This window comes from Rhinolophus sinicus, chromosome 1 (genome assembly GCF_057876585.1).
Source record: "Rhinolophus sinicus isolate RSI-liver-muscle chromosome 1, RSI-T2T, whole genome shotgun sequence".
Taxonomy (NCBI): domain Eukaryota; kingdom Metazoa; phylum Chordata; class Mammalia; order Chiroptera; family Rhinolophidae; genus Rhinolophus; species Rhinolophus sinicus.
The window spans coordinates 181,739,313-181,755,727 of NC_142501.1; the positions used below are offsets into that span (position 1 = coordinate 181,739,313).

The 16,415-nt window shown below is 33.6% G+C and overlaps 1 non-coding gene across 1 annotated transcript; it reads left to right on the plus strand.

Moving 5' to 3' along the window:
- The first annotated feature begins 15,923 nt into the window (after nucleotides 1-15,923).
- On the plus strand, nucleotides 15,924-16,030 carry LOC141570243 (U6 spliceosomal RNA). Its single transcript, XR_012494253.2, has one exon. It is a non-coding gene; the product is annotated as a U6 spliceosomal RNA (small nuclear RNA).
- Nucleotides 16,031-16,415: the final 385 nt, after the last annotated feature.

The following is a 16,415-nucleotide window of genomic DNA, read 5'->3' on the forward strand; positions in this document are numbered from 1 at the left end:
TATAGGTGCAAGGGCTATGTTCATCATCCAGGTAGTGGATAAATAGTATTAAGTGGAGAGTAGTAGTGAACTAGATATATACACAGTAAGAGGAATAGATATGTAAAAAGATTATTGAATAAAAAGAGAAACAGATTACTACACATATACATGTAACTTGTATAATTGATACCACATACATTCATGATAGGCCCAAAGTAATACTACATATTATTTGCCAAGGAAAAATACCTGCCTGAAGAAATTCATTAAACCCATTATAGTCGGTGTGTATATAAGAAAAATAATGGTTATCTGAATGAAGAATAAAGAGGAAGCAATATTACAATATAGTTAATCAATGACATTTGCTAGGAACAATGATAATAATTGCCTACTATGAATTAAGAAACAAGTATAGCACAATGCTGAACATACAAGTTTAAAAATAACATATAAAATCTAAAATATTATGAAACTGGTCATCTGAAGGCTGATTCAAGACCCTACCTTCCTTATTATAACCTCTTAGGAAGACTCAGCTACCTAAAAAGCCTGGAGGAAATTTCAGGTGACTCTTAAGCCAGGGTATGCAGAGAAAAAAACAAACAGAGTAGTGGTAGAGCAATACTGTCTGTAAAAGGAGAGAGAAAGAGAGAAAGAAAATAAAGAATTCAGGGCAGAAGAGTGCTTATTGGTTATTGGTTTCTATGTCAATAACTATACATTCTTTGCTTATCTTGTAAGAGCCAGTCAGATCAAGGAAATTGAACCCTTTGGCACAATAACAATGACCTGCCTAGGACCCCTTTTTCTATATGGTGCCCAATTGTGGTACCCATTTCTGGAGAAGAGACTGTAGTGAACTGATGCCATCCAACTTGTCTAGGAAAGGACTACATCTCTCTGCTTACATCTAGATTTTGAAAAAGAAGCTTCTTCCACTGCCCCATAACAGAAAGTCATTTTCCATCTCATTTGCCACAAAACAAATGGAACAGACCTCCTACCTTGTATTCTACCATTTACAAGTTTAATCAACACAAGATATGCCATCACATTGAATGAATTTCTGAAGGGTCACATCCATCAACATGAAAAGTTGCAAAAAGTACAATTCATTTTGGAGGACCCAATAATTCCATAAATCTAAACCAACTCAAAAAATGAGAATAGACAATCCTGCTGAAACAGGTCAATTAGAAAATGTAGAAAAGAAATATAATTGTAAAAATAGTGAAAAAATTTAAAGAGGGTACAGTACAAAAATATCTTTTTGGAATTTAAGGTATCATTTTCAAATTAAACTACACAACTGAGAAATTTTAAAAAGACATGTTGCTGCTAAAAACCAAGCTAATGTTATAATGTATATATGTATTTGTAAAGCTACAATACATATACACAACAAATATTTAAAAAATCAAACAAAATAATATACCTGTGCAAAATATAAGCAATAGTAAGAGAGGTTGGGGTGGAGAGAGAAGACCTCTCTAAACTGAGAACAATGTAGTTGAAAGATCTCATAGATCCGTTGCAGGAAAGCTCCTAGTGAAATTTCTGACCTCAATAAGTAGGTTATATACAATGATGAGATGATCAAAATGGTACTGAACTTGACATCTAGAAATTTGGAAGATGGAAAACAATGAAAGCAATTTTACAGAGTTGTATGTATGTATGTATGTATGTATGTATGTATGTATGTATGTATGTATGTATTTAAGGAGGACACAGCTCACAGTGGCCCATGCAGGGATTGAACCAGCAACCTTGGTGCTACCAGCATCACTCTCTATCCAACTGAGCTAACTGGTCACCCTGATTTTATAGAGTTTTAAAATAATAGGACTGTAATTCAAGAATCTAATACTAACAAGACATCATTGTCATAGGAAAGCAGGGAGAAATATAATATAATAGAATTGAGAACCCAGAAATAAACCCATATAAATATGGACAGACAATTTTCAACAAAGAAGCCAAAAGCATGCAATGGAGAAAAGACAGCCTCTTCAATAAATGGTGCTACAATAATTGGAAAACCACATGAAAAAGAATGAAAGTAGATTGCTATCTGTCACCATGTACCAAAATTCACTCAAAATTGATAAAAGACCTAAACACAAGACCTGAAACAATAACCTGCATAGAAGAAAACATAGGTACTAAACTTATGGACCTTGGGTTCAAAGAGCATTTTATGAATTTGACTTCAAAGGCAAGGGAAGTAAAAGCTAAAATAAATGAATGGGACTATAACAAACAAAAAAGCTTCTGTACAGCAAAAGAAACCAACAACAAAATAAAGAGGCAACCAACAGAATGGGAGAAGATTTTTGCAAACAATGCCTCCAATAAGGAGCTAATATCCAAAATATATAAGGAACTCACACAACTCAACAACAAAAATAACAATCCAATTAAAAAATGGGCAGAGGACCTGAATAAACATTTCTCCAAAGAGGACATACAAATGGCCAATAGACATATGAAAAGATACTCAGTACTGCTAATCATCAGAGAAATGCAAATAAAACCCACAATGAGATATCACCTCACAACAGTTAGACTGGCTTTCATCAACAAGACAAATAGTAACAAGTGTTGGAGAGGCTGTGGAGAAAAAGGAACCCTCATACACTGTTGGTGGGAATGCAGACTGGTGCAGCTGCTATGGAAGGCAGTGTGGAGGTTGCTCAAAAAATTACGAATAGAATTACCATATAACCCAGCAATCCCTCTCCTGGTTATCTACCCAAAACACCTAAAAGCATTTATCCGTAATGATATATGTGCTCCGATGTTCATTGCAGCTTTATTTACAGTGGCCAAGACATGGAAACAACCCAAGTGTCCTTTGATAGATGAATGGATAAAGAAGTTGTAGTATATATACATAATAGAATACTGTTCTGCCGTAAGAAAAGATGAAATAGTGCTATTTGCAACAGCATGGATGGATCTTGAGATTATTATGTTAAGCAAAATAAGTCAGACAGAAAAAGTCAAAAATTTCAAAATTTAAATTTAATATTAAAGTTGAGAGATTCACAGACCTGCACAAATCAAGCACAAAATCAGAAACAATTATTTAGATGGCACCAAAATAAGAATTAAAGCTGAAATTAATAAGGAAAGCAAATACTATATCCAAAATGAATTATGAAACAAAAGCTATTCTTTGGAAAGATGAGTATCATTTTGTTTATAATTATTAATTTTATTCTAAATGCACACACGACATTTTGTAGATCAGTGACAACCTACATTTTAATTATAATAAATAATGAGCATCTCAGCCTCCCTTCCTCAGTCCTGACTTCTGGGGCAATACAATGAAAGCCAGATGGAAAAATCATCTAGCTCCTACTCTAGTGGCCAGACACTCCATAGATAAGTGACGGAGAGCAATGGATTGTCTCTTTTATATTCAGAGGATAGTTCCCTTCTGAAAGGAGAGCAAACTAACTTTTGCTCCTTTGAGGCAAGGATGGAAAGGATCCTGCCTTCTCACTATAATATTTTAGGATGTAAGTGAATCTTTCCAAGGGCCTGATAAACCTGGGGTGTCTCATTTTTTGTTCCAACTAGCGATGACTCCAAGGTCTGAGACTCCTACCACTTAAAATGTAGATACTGAGGGAGATCAGCTTCAGTTTTTCCCACCTGGGCGAAAAAGCTTAAGCTAGGGACCCAATCCAGGCTGTAACCACTGGTGCTCAGAACAGAGCAATTTGCTAGACAAATGGCTGATCTAATGTTCATCATAGGTGAAAAGTGAAATACTTTTAGGGAAAGTGAAAGCAAACATGTCTTATCTTTACATCATATACAATTCCTATGTCTCATGAGGCTAATCTGGGGATAATTAACCCCCACCACTTAGGTAAGGTTATACTACCCAGTGTCCTGTGAATTATTAGCAATAATAATTTTATTCCTGGCCCCCATGTGAGTGCTGGATACAGTTCCCTATAATTATTTGGTGAAGTTCTTTCCTTAGCTTTAGTTAGAGCCCTCACACACGTGCTATCAGTACTCTGAAGAATACTCAAGGGAATCTTTAGAATCTTTGGAATTCTCTCTATGTGCAGCTCTCCCCTCTCTGATAGTCTATTCACTGGCCTCCCAGGTCTCTTAGCTCCATCCTAAACTCAGAGAGCCCACCAGGCTCCCCCTGAGTTCCTCCTTTCTGCAACACAGACTGGAACCCTCTCCATGCAGTAAGCTGGGCAATCTTAGGGTTCATCTCATTTGCTTCTTCTTTTTTTCAATGACACTCTTTCATTTCCTGAGGAGCCCTATCTTGAAAACTGTTCTTGTATAGGTTTAGTCTAGATTTTTGGTTGTTTCAGCTGCACTATTAAATCTGGTCTCTGTTACTCCATCTTGGCCAAGGGTGGAGTCCTGTTTTTAGAATTCTGTTATTGTTTTGCTATTTTGATTTCTAGCTTATTGATGCTGCTGTGGTTAGTATACATACTGTGAGGATGTAATTCGTTTTGAACTATGTTACACTACCACATTGTAAATTTGGGATAAACGCCCCAAGTGAACTTGAAATATGTGCATTCTATCATACCTGGGTAAAAATATATTCAAATACCAGCTGATTCAAGTTTCTTAAACATTGTTTTCTAGATCTGCTATATCATACTAATTTTTGCTGCTTGTTCTATCAGTTATTGAGAAAGTCTGTCACCAAGATTGAAAAATTTTCTACTTCACCTTTAGTACTTTAATTTTTAAATATCATTTAAGTTATACTGTTAGGTATACATTTAGAATTTATAATTGTATTATCTTCCTGGTGGAATGACCTCTTCAGCTTTATGAAATATACACCTTTTACCTCTTGTAATGCTTATTGCCTGATGTCTACTTTTTCTGATGATAATATTAGAAAACTTCATGAGATTTGTTTTGGTTAATGTTTATATGTATACTGATATTCCTTCTGGGGGGTAGCTGTAATAGAGGAGAAATTCTGTGTGACATGAGATTGTTATAATGAGAGAATTCCTAGAGACTTAGCCAAGATATTTTCCTAGCTACACTAAGTTTAAAGTTCTTCTAACCCAGGCAACCTCCTTCTTGCTCTGGTTTCACAGGTGTCAGAATTACCGCACCTATACCTACTTCTATTCCTCATCCTTTGCCATCAACAAATAATTCCTACTGTGTGTGTGTGTGTGTGTGTGTGTGTGTGTGTGTGTGTGTGTGACATATCCTTTTTTGTATTAGTTTTTTTTTATTAGTTTCAACTTTTCTTTTTTTTTTTTTTATTAGTTTCAGGTGTATATATGTTGCATTTCTAATTCTATTTTGACATCTTATTTCCAGAGAAATCAAATTGATAGTGTTGATTACATGAAACTTGAAATTCTTCCTTAATGTGATTTCTCCAATATTATAAATAGTACTTTTATCGATTAGTAGCAAGAAAGATCTTAAAATAAATTTGGTGACTTCATTGTTGCTTATAAATAACTGAAAATTAAATCTATTAATATTTTCCAGGAAAAAATTTCTCACTTGCAAATTAATAGTTGATACTCTAGGGCTGGCCATGTAGTTAACAGGAGAAGGCAGGTCCAAATATAAGCGTCTATCTGTACATTTATGGAGACTCTAGCATGGCTCAAAATACATTGGAATAATTTATGGGTGTTGACACAATTTATAGAAGCAAGCATTATTACATATGTATGGTAAAAAGTATAGGAAATAGTATCAAATAATTTGGTAGCTGTTTAAATGCAAAGAATTTTGTATTTGTGGTAGAAATAACTTGAGGTAGTATTCCTCCCCCCATCCCCCCAAAAAGGTTGGCTTATGAAGAAATAAGGATTTCTTTTTATTAAAAAGTAAATACACTAGAAGACTCATAACCAACTCTTCAAGTCCCTGTAGCTTTCTTTTAAGATTTTTGGGAATACTAATCAACTAAATTTTATTGTGCCTGTATTTGTATTGTTATTTTCTCTAGATATTTAGCAGATGGTGATTACAACCACTCTGTTATTGACAACATTCAGTGCTATAAGGCAAATGCCAGTAAGCGTCATATTCTTAAAAACTAGAAGAAACTTTAAAAAATTCAGTTTTGATAATGTTTTCTAAATTCTCAGTTCCCTGCAAATTATTCTGTTGTCCTAGAGACTAACTCCTGACAAAAACAGCATTTCAAGAGCAATGAATTGGAGAAGGCAGGAGGGATATTTAAGTATTTTTAAAAATGGGGTTATACCTTTAAAAATTGTAGATTTAGACATATTCTTCTACTGGCTAATGAAAACAATGAGATACTCAGGGAGATCATATAATTTCAGAAATCTAAAAGCTTCATGTTTATTATTTTTACGTCCATCTTTAAGGTTTCTACAATCTTTTTCATTGTGCCTAGGAATATCATATCATACATTATTAATGCTGTTATCATGTTGTTTTTTATATAATAAAAATTATCTTAATATATAGAACACATGATGAGATTCCAAATACCTTGTTTTATATTATTTAAGATGGACTGATTTGCAGTAAAATCAGAAGCCAGAAATGTAAATGACACAAGTGATATGTGCCTTCTGGTGGGCTAGGGATAGTGAAAATCTATTTAAATAAAGGATTAAGTAAGTTATGATTATGCCAACAACGAATTATATTGTCAACAAATTGCTCTTGGTATTCAGAGACTGGTTTGCTATAATTACATCTCTCCCAGAAGACACATTATAAAAATTAAATAAAAAAATTGTAATCCATATTCCCTGGGCCTTTTAGGTTTTGTATGCTGTCACATCAACAGTCCAATTTTGCTCTTTTTAATTGCCTTTTTCCTGCTCTTCTCTATAAACGTAATTGCAAGTATTTCTGTGATACCAGAGGCTATTAATGTGTGTTTGTGAACAAGTCAGATTTTGCTAGGAGTGTCACAATACTGTTTCTAGAGTAACTATTCACTATTCCCCATTGGGATTCATGATTCCTGCTAATGACTTGCTAAAAATTGATCAGACACCATAACTGACTTCACAATGTTGTCAGAACTTTGGTAAGTAGAGAGAATGCAAATTTCCATACCGCATGTCATGCTTTATCACTGAAAACCCTTAAAGGACTAACGCAACCCTGATGGTTCTGGCGGCAGTATCTCTCTCCATGAATGTCCTTCAACAGGGCCAGCTAAAAACCAATATTTTGTTTCCATGGCTTTCCTCCCATCTCTGACAAACCAAATATCCAGGCATTGGCCTTTCTTTTCTTTTACCTCAGAGCAAAAGGACACATAAGAATACACCTTTCTCTGAAGTACTTATAATGTTTTCAGATATATTTGAATGGGTTGGGCAAAGAGAAGGATGCACACAACACCATATGTGTAAAACATCTACCCCCGTGTATAAAAAATTAATGCTAATTACCTCTGCATTAGTTTCCTAGGGCTGCCATAACAAATGACCACAAAAGTGGCAGCTTAAAACAAGACTTGATTTTCTCACACTCTGGAGGTTGGAAGTCTGAAAACAAGGTGTCAACAAGGCTATGTTCTCTTCAAAGGCTCTAGAGGAAAATTCTTCCATGTGCTTCCTGCTTCTGGTGGCTTTAGCCATTACCTGGCTTGAGGTTACATTACTCCAATCTGTCTCCACAGTCACATGGCCTTCTCCTCTCCTCCTCCTATGTATCTCCTCTCTGTTCTCTTACAAGGACACTTGTCACTGGATTTAGGGCTCACCCAGGCAACACAGGACAATCTCATCTTGGAATCTTTAACTTACTTAGATATGCAAAGAACTGTTTCCACATAAGGTCAAATTCATAAGTTTTGAGGGTTAAGACTTGGGTGTCAATCAATCTCTTTCTCTTTCTCCATATCTCTATCTCTCTCCTTCTTGCTTACCTAAGCCCTATAACCTAAAATCACAGCTCATGATGAAAGGCCAGACAGAATGATACAAGTATCCTTCATATAGACATTTTTAACCACTTTAGTCTTGCCTTTTTCACTTCAACTGGTCATTTCTAATTAGTACCTTCAATTCTTCTCTGTGGAATCACAATTTTATAACCTATAAAAGTGCGTATATTTTCAACTTCTTTTCTAAAAATTATCATCATCTGCCAAAATGTTGAATGACCTATGGTTGTTGGGTGATTTCCTGCTTCTATACAGTACTACCTCAACTTTCTGAAACAAATACATACTATCTTTATAATCAATAAAATAAACATAGGGTACCATAATAAATCTGTTAAAGAAACAAAATATACTTTCAAAAACTGATATCTAAACAAGATTAGTTAATTATCCTAAGAATCCTTTACTAGTTTTATTTTTTTATCTTAGAAAATACAAGAGCAAATAGTTTAGGGTTTGTGGTTCCACCCAAATGATCCACAAAGTCTTTTTTTCTCTTTTCCTTTAATGCAAAAAATAATGTATGTGGTTCTAATTTCAGCTTTAGATAACCAAATAATAATGTGTTGTTTATCCAAAAAACTTATTCCCATTTTATGCAATTTAATATAATTACTTTTTAAAGAGAAAGTGTCTAAAGTAAATATGCATAATGTATGTACTTTACCCATGGTATTGGGTAAAGATGGAGTCATGGAGCATATTTATGCCTCTTCTTAGCTGGAGACATACACTAGCCCAGTGGAAATCTCTCTGCATCCAGACACCATGAGAGTTTTTATGATAAGATATAATCTTAAGTACAAATAAGCCTATTATAGCTACAGGGGTTTTAATAACTTTAAAAAATGTAATTAAAAAAAATAACTTAGGCATGCACAACCCACACTGTACAAACACAGTAAAAGCTGAATTTAAGCCAAGTAAATTTTATTCAGTGGAACTACCAAATGTGATTAAAGTTTACCATGTTTCCCCGAAAATAAGACTGGATCTTATATTAATTTTTGCTCCAAAAGATGCACTAGGGCTTATGTTCAGGGGATGTCATCCTGAAAAATCAGGCTAGGGCTTATTTTCCAGTTAGGTCTTATTTTGGGGGAAACATGGTAGTAGCAAAAACCTTTAGTGCGTCTGACTAGAGCGTTCCTCTTTTTTGGCTTCCACCCATTCACCTTGAGGAGTGCAGTAGCTGTGTTTTCACTACATAATTCTCTTTCCAGCTGTATTTGATGGGAGAAGGAGTGGACAATCAAATTCAGCCATATTGTCACTATCTTTCCCAAGTGTTTAGATTCATGACCCAAAGAAGCTAATCAATATCTGTTGCTCACTTGTACTAATGTCACGGAAATTTGGAAGCTGTAGTGTTGCCATTTCCTGCAACCGTTACTTTTCTGTGGAGAAGTAAACAAAGAAAACATAGAGCTCACGTGAGTGAGAGAAAGTAAATCCCTCCATTCTCAATGAATATTAATATTTAACTTAGTTTCCGCCCTTTAGACTTTTGTGTAGCCTGGGTACCCTGTCTTCCTTGTCTTCCCCACCCCCAGCTTTATTGAAGTATAAATGATAATGAAAACTTATATGTTTTTAAGTTGTACAATGATAATTTAATATATGTATATATTGTGAAATATTCACCACAGTTAAGCCCTTGTTGTCTTTTGTGCTGTTAACAGTTTGGATTGTTTTTACCACATATATGCATTAATTATTTAAAATAAGTACATCATACTGCTGAACAAAATGATTTTGTTTATCAAAGATATTTTTATCTTTGTTTCTCTTTCTATGGTTTAGTTTCAATTATTAATTTTCTATATTTAAAAACCTTTGACTAGAACTTTCATTATGTTTCTCTTTTTATTTTACAATATAACAATAAGACAAAATATTGTACTAAATTTTGGATCTATGCTTTTATCTTTTATTCAGCAGATATTTATTCAGAACCAAGTGCTAGTCCAGGCCGTAGGGATCCACCTGTGAACAAAAACAAGAACAAAGACTTTGATCTAGTGAAGTTTACTTTCTAGGAGAAACAAACTCTAACTTAATTAACAAATAAATATATAAGGTTACTATTATATTGAGTGCTATAAAGAAAATAATTCAGGGTCAGGGGGATGCCCCTCAAAGGAACAGTTGAACAAATTCTTGAATTAAGTGAGAAAGTGAGCCACACTTACATCATTGGGCCTCATAAACTATAACCAACCATGTAGAATATACTCAGAGTGAGAAGGTAGGCCAATGAGGAGTAAGTAATACAGCCTGGCCTATCTTATAAAAGCATTGCACTCAAGATGTTGGGGGACAATAGACTGTAGAGGACAAAGGTAAATGTATCAACAAAGAGGCTAGACGCCTAATAAGAGGCTCTTGCAGCTGTCCAGGTGACAAAAGACAGTGGCTTTGATTAAAAATCAGGGTGGGATGGTGTTTTTCAGTGTTTATTTTGAAAATACATTTCTTTATTTAGATATTCAGGGTGAAAGAAATATAGGCATCAGAGTTGGCATCAGAGTTGACTTAGGGAGAGGAGCAGTTTTGTGCGATGAGAAAAGCGATGAACATATAAATATGTTACTATGAGGTGCTTGTTTTTTTTTGTGTGTGTGAATTACAAGTCCCTTAATTCGATCTCATTTCATACTATAGAACCAGATCATTATAGCATTTATCATGCGTTGATATAGCATTTTAAATAGATGCACCATAAAGCCACTGTTCCACTCTGGAAGCTAGATGCCCTAGAGCCCATCAGCTATCCTGCAATTAACATTCTCCCAGTCCCATCTTCCGAGTGTGGTCACTGTCATACTACTTTTATATGTTTTCCTTGTCAACCATACCCATCTCTCCATGTATCAATAAGGAGGCTAGACGCCTCTCCATCTCTTAGATGAAGTTTAGAGCGTATTGTAGGTCTCGGTTTATATTTGGTAAACAAATTAATTAAGGTATTTTCCATGTAGAGCCCAGACTTTTGCCATTTCTACTTCTTAGTATAATGTGACAACTTGGTCTACATCTTTGCCTTTTTATATTTATTAGATGTAATCATGTTTAGTAACTGATACATATACCCTTGTAAATCAAGTATATTTTCTTGTGCCTATCATTTGATTTTCTTTGAGTATATAATGTTTATATTTACATTTGCTTATATTATTCTTTATTATTTATTTATTTATTTATTCTCTTATTTATATATTTATTTTATCATTTGACCTCTATATTTATTCTGTTATTCATCCACATAATTTCTTTATAAATTCTTCACCTAGTTATTACTATATTTTGACAGTTTTGAAGTCCTCAATGTTAATTATATTTCCATTTCCACTACTTCTGCTATTTTTTCCTCATATAGACTTTTATTATGTTTTTTTGTTTAAATTAAGATTTATTGGCATGACAATATTTAGTAAAATTACATAGGTTTCAAATGTACAATTCTGTCATACATCTTTTATATATCATATTGTGTGTTCACCACCCAGAGTCAGTTCTCCTTCCATCACCATATATTTAATCCTTTTTACCCTCATCTACCACCTCCCTCACTCCCTCCCCTCTGGTAACCATTAAACTATTGTCTTTGTCTATGAGTTCTTGTTTCTTCATTTGTTTGTCTTGTTCTTTTGTTGCTTTCAGTTTTATATTCCACATATCAGTAAAGTCATATGGTTCTCGACTTTCTCTGACTTCTTTCACTTAGCATAATTATCTCAAGATCCATCCATGTTGTTGCAATGGCAATATTTCATCTTTTCTTATGGCAGAGTAGTATTCCATTGTGTGTATATGCCACACCTTCTTTATCCAATCATCTATCAAAGGACACTTTGGTTGTTTCCATGTCTTGGCCACTGTAAATAAAGCTGCAATGAACATGGAAGCACATATGTATTTTTGGATACATGTTTTCAGATTTTTTGGGTATATACCCAGGAGAGGGATTGCTGGGTCATATGGTAATTCTATTCGAAATTTTTTGAGCAACCTCCACACTGCCTTCCATAGCGGCTGCACCAGTCTGCATTCCCACCAACAGTGTATGAGCTTTTTTTTTTCTCCACAATCTCTCCAAAACTTGTTATTTGTCTTGTTGATGATAGCCATTCTAACTGGTGTGAGGTGATATCTCATTGTGGTTTTCATTTGCATTTCTCTGATGATTACTGATGTTGAACATCTTTTCATATGCCTATTGGCCATCTGTATGTCCTCTTTGGAGAAATGACTACTCATGTCCTCTATCCATTTTTTAAATTGGATTTTTTTGTTGTTGTTGTTGAGTTGTACGTGTTCCTTAAATATTTTGGATATTAACCCCTTATGGGAGGCATTGTTTGCAAATATATTCTCCCATTTGGCTGGTTGCCTCTATATTTTGTCGGTGGTTTCTTTTGCTGTGACTTCTATGTTTTTAAGAAATATATATTTTAAGTGGTTAAATATAGTATTTCCTCATGCTCCTTTTAGCTACATAATGTCAAAATACTAATAATGATATAATTGTATTAATTTTAATGTTTTCTATCTTATTATTTTTCTAATTTGGTTTCTTATACTGTGTATTATGTATGGTTTGGTTCATTTAATTTAAAGCATAATTCAAATAAATGATGTCAAATATTTGTTATTGCATCTGCATTGCCATTATGATTCTTTGTTTTCTTTTATTCATCTAGTTAATTAACATATCCATCAATTCACATATTTATCTTTTCCTCTTTTTTTTTGAACTTCTAATATTCACCAAATTTCATTTATATAATACAGGTAGGTGATCAACTATTGTCACCATGTATTACATTCGATCATCAGAAATTTTTCATCTTACAGAGGAAAGTTTGTATCTTCTTACCAACCTCTCCCTATTTCTCTAACCCCCCCAGCCCCTGGCAACAACTTTTCTACAATCTGTTTTTATGAGTTTGATTCATCAGATTTTTGAAACATATGATCTGTTGCCTGTGAATAAAAACGATTTCACTTCTTTTCAATTCTGAATGTTTGTCTTGATCATTTTTTCTTGCCTTAATGAACTGGTTAAACCTTTAGTATAAGGTTGAATAAAAGTAGTGAGAACTTGCATGCTTCTCTTGTTCCTTATCTTAACAAGGCATAGTTTGGTTTTTCACCATTAATTATTATTGTCAGTTTTTTTAATGTTTTGCTTTTGTAAATGCAGTTTATTAGATTGAGGAAGATATCTCTAATTCCTACTTTCAGACAGTTTTTGTCAGTAATGGATATTGGATTTTGCCAAATTTTTTTCTGCATCTATTCAGATGATTTTAAAAAATATTTATTAATATGGTGAATTGTATTGATTGATTTTTAAAATAGATTTTTAAATTTTAGAACAGTTTTAGCATTACAGAAAAGTTGCAAAGATAGTTCAGAGTTCTCACAGGCCTTACACACAGTTTTCTCCATTATTAATATCGTACATTAGTAATGTACACTTATTACGATTAATGAACAAATAGATGCAGAAAAAACTTTTTTTTTGGGGGGGGTGGTTTTTCCAGGAGGACCACAGAAATAATTCATTTATTTATTCCAACACTTATTTATGTTGCTATGAAATTATATTAATTATATGAATATTAATTTTACATTTTGGGTTATAATTCAGTACTCCTTTATTTTCTTATTCAAAGTGTTCTAGCTTTGGGCATCAGGAACTCTTTCGATTGATTCCTATTTCCCTTTGACATACTCCCTTCATTGGGGGTTGTTTATTTTTTTAGTACTTTCTTAATTTCTTGTACTATTTCTTAATTTCTTGCCTCAGGATCATCTTGTATATTTTCTGCTTCAGTCCTAGAATCAGCCATTTGTCCAAAGAACCCTGGTCTTTTTGCTGGGGAATGGTATTAGAATCCAATGTCTGGGATCTGGTTGTGCTCATTGCTTCTGAGGAGTAACTGATTCTAGGCTTGACTGATATTTTTTAATGTTAAATAAATCTTAAATCTGTAGGACAAACCTTAGGTGAAAATGGTGTGCTGTCCCTTTTGTATATAATTATATTTGGTTTTATAATATTTTGTTTAGAAATTTATGTCTGTGTTTATGAGGGATGTTTGTCTGCATTTACTTTTCTTGTACTGGCCTCTGTTTTGGTTCAGGGTAATGCTCACAGAGGAGGTGGGAAATATTTATTTCTCTTAAATTTTCTGGAAGACTTTGCATAGAATTGGTATTATTTCTATTATTTACCAATTGATATTATTGGTAAATATTTGGTAGAATTCATCAGTGAAACTCTGGGACAGGGGAAGATTACAAGATTACTCTACAATAGGTATAGGTATAGAGCTATCAGGTTGTTGATTGTTTCTTGTATAGACTTTAGTAGTTTATGTCATATAAGCAATTTGTCCATCTCATATAAGCTGTCAAATTTATAGGCAGCTATATATTGTTTTTAATATTTCTTCATTTTCCTTTAACAACTGTAGAATCTGTGGTGATATCACCTTTCTCACCCTGATACAGAATCGGTTTTTGGTTTTATTGATATTCTCTATCACTGTTTTTGGTTTCTATTTCATTGATTCCTACTTTGATATTTATTATTTTATTTCTTCTGCTTACTTTAGATTATACTTGCTCTTCTGTTTCTCATTTCTTAAAGTGAAAGGTGAGATAATTGATTTGAGACTCTTAATCATTTCTATTGTAAGCTTTTTGTGCTATAAATTTTCCCTTAGTATTGTTTTAGTGACATTCCACATATTCTGATATGGTGTTTCCATATTCATCCAAACACTTTTAAATTAATGATACTTATTTTATTGTCTAAAATATGGTCAATCTTGGTAATGGTTTACGTGCATGTGAATTTAAATGCATTTTGTTCTCTTTAGATAGAGTGTGCTGTAAATGCCATTTAAGACAAGTTGGTTGATTGAATTTTCACATTTCATGCTTAGGGAAATTTAAAGTTATCATGAAGCCCTATATAGCCCTATATATTTTTTTCTATTACTCTCACATCAACTTCTATTATATTACAATTATAATTCAATTACAATATATTACAATTATAATTCAACTGTATTATAATACAGTTACCATTATTCCAGTCCTACAAGCCACCTTGCTGTTCTTTGCATATTCCGAGGAACTGAATTTTCACACTTGGGCCTTTGCATTTGTTATTTTCTCATCTGAGATGTTCTTTCCCCAGGGAATGGCCAAATCTATCCTGTATGAGAACATTTCAGGACTCTTCTCAAATATGATATAAAGGAATAATCTTCCCCAGTAAATCTACATAAAATAGTGAGCTACATCAGTGCCACCTTTTTAACTTACCCTGCTTTATTGCTCTACATTCTATATATTATATTTTTGTTTATGTTTTATTTTTGCCACCAGCCACTGGTCTATAACTTCCATTAGGATAGGAAACTTGTTTTATTCACAGTGCCAAAACAGGGCCTGGTACAAGGTATTGAATATCACAACATCTTAAAATATAGGCATCCAATTATAATTTTAAAATAATATTCCATCCCTAAACAATCTGATTATTTTTCGTAAGTGTGGAGTCACACTGTTTCCCGTACTTCAAAATTTAATTTTCTAAATTCTGTGTAAACAGCACTTGAGGCTGCAGGAAAAGATGAAACAATAATATATTGGAAGAGAACTTGCTAAGTGTTTCTAAAACCAAGTTTCTGCCCCCAGTTTTAACTTTCTTATCAAAATCTGCCCTCTTTCTCTCCGCACACACTGAACCGAGGATGCCTTTCCAGGTCTGTCTGAAAACACACCTCTTTCCTACTGTTTTATTTTCTTTTTTTTTTCCTCTTCTATGTTCCCAGATGCCCATTGCTCTCTTTTCTCCATTCACAGGTCTGATCTCATTTATATTTTCCAGAAATAGACATGAACCTTCCATCAATGACATACTCCAAGTTATCTCATTATTACATGTTTGTTTTAACTGTTACATCCTTTAACTGGGGAATCAAAATAATGGACAGTGATCACTTTGGAAACACATACAATAAAATTGAAATGATGCAGAGAAGATGACCATGTCCTCTGTGCAAGAATGACATGTAGGTTTGTGGCACATTTCATATTTTTCAAATAAGCATATGAAAAGATGTTCAACATCATGCATCATTACAGAATTGCAAATTAAAATTATATACCATTACACACATATTAGAATGACTGAAATCCCAAACATTGACAGCATCAAATGCTGGTGGGGATGTGGAGGAACAGAGAAAATACTACATGCTAGTGGGAATGCAAAATGATACAAACTCCTTGGAAAATTGTTTGGCAGTTTCTGACAAAACTAAACATATTCCTACCATATGATTCAACGATTATACTGCTTCGTATTTACCCAAATGAGTAGAAAACTTATGTATACACAAAAACCTGCACATGGATATTTATAGAAGCTCTGTCCGTAATTACCAACACTTGGAAGCAAGCAAGATGTCCCTTCAGCGGGCAA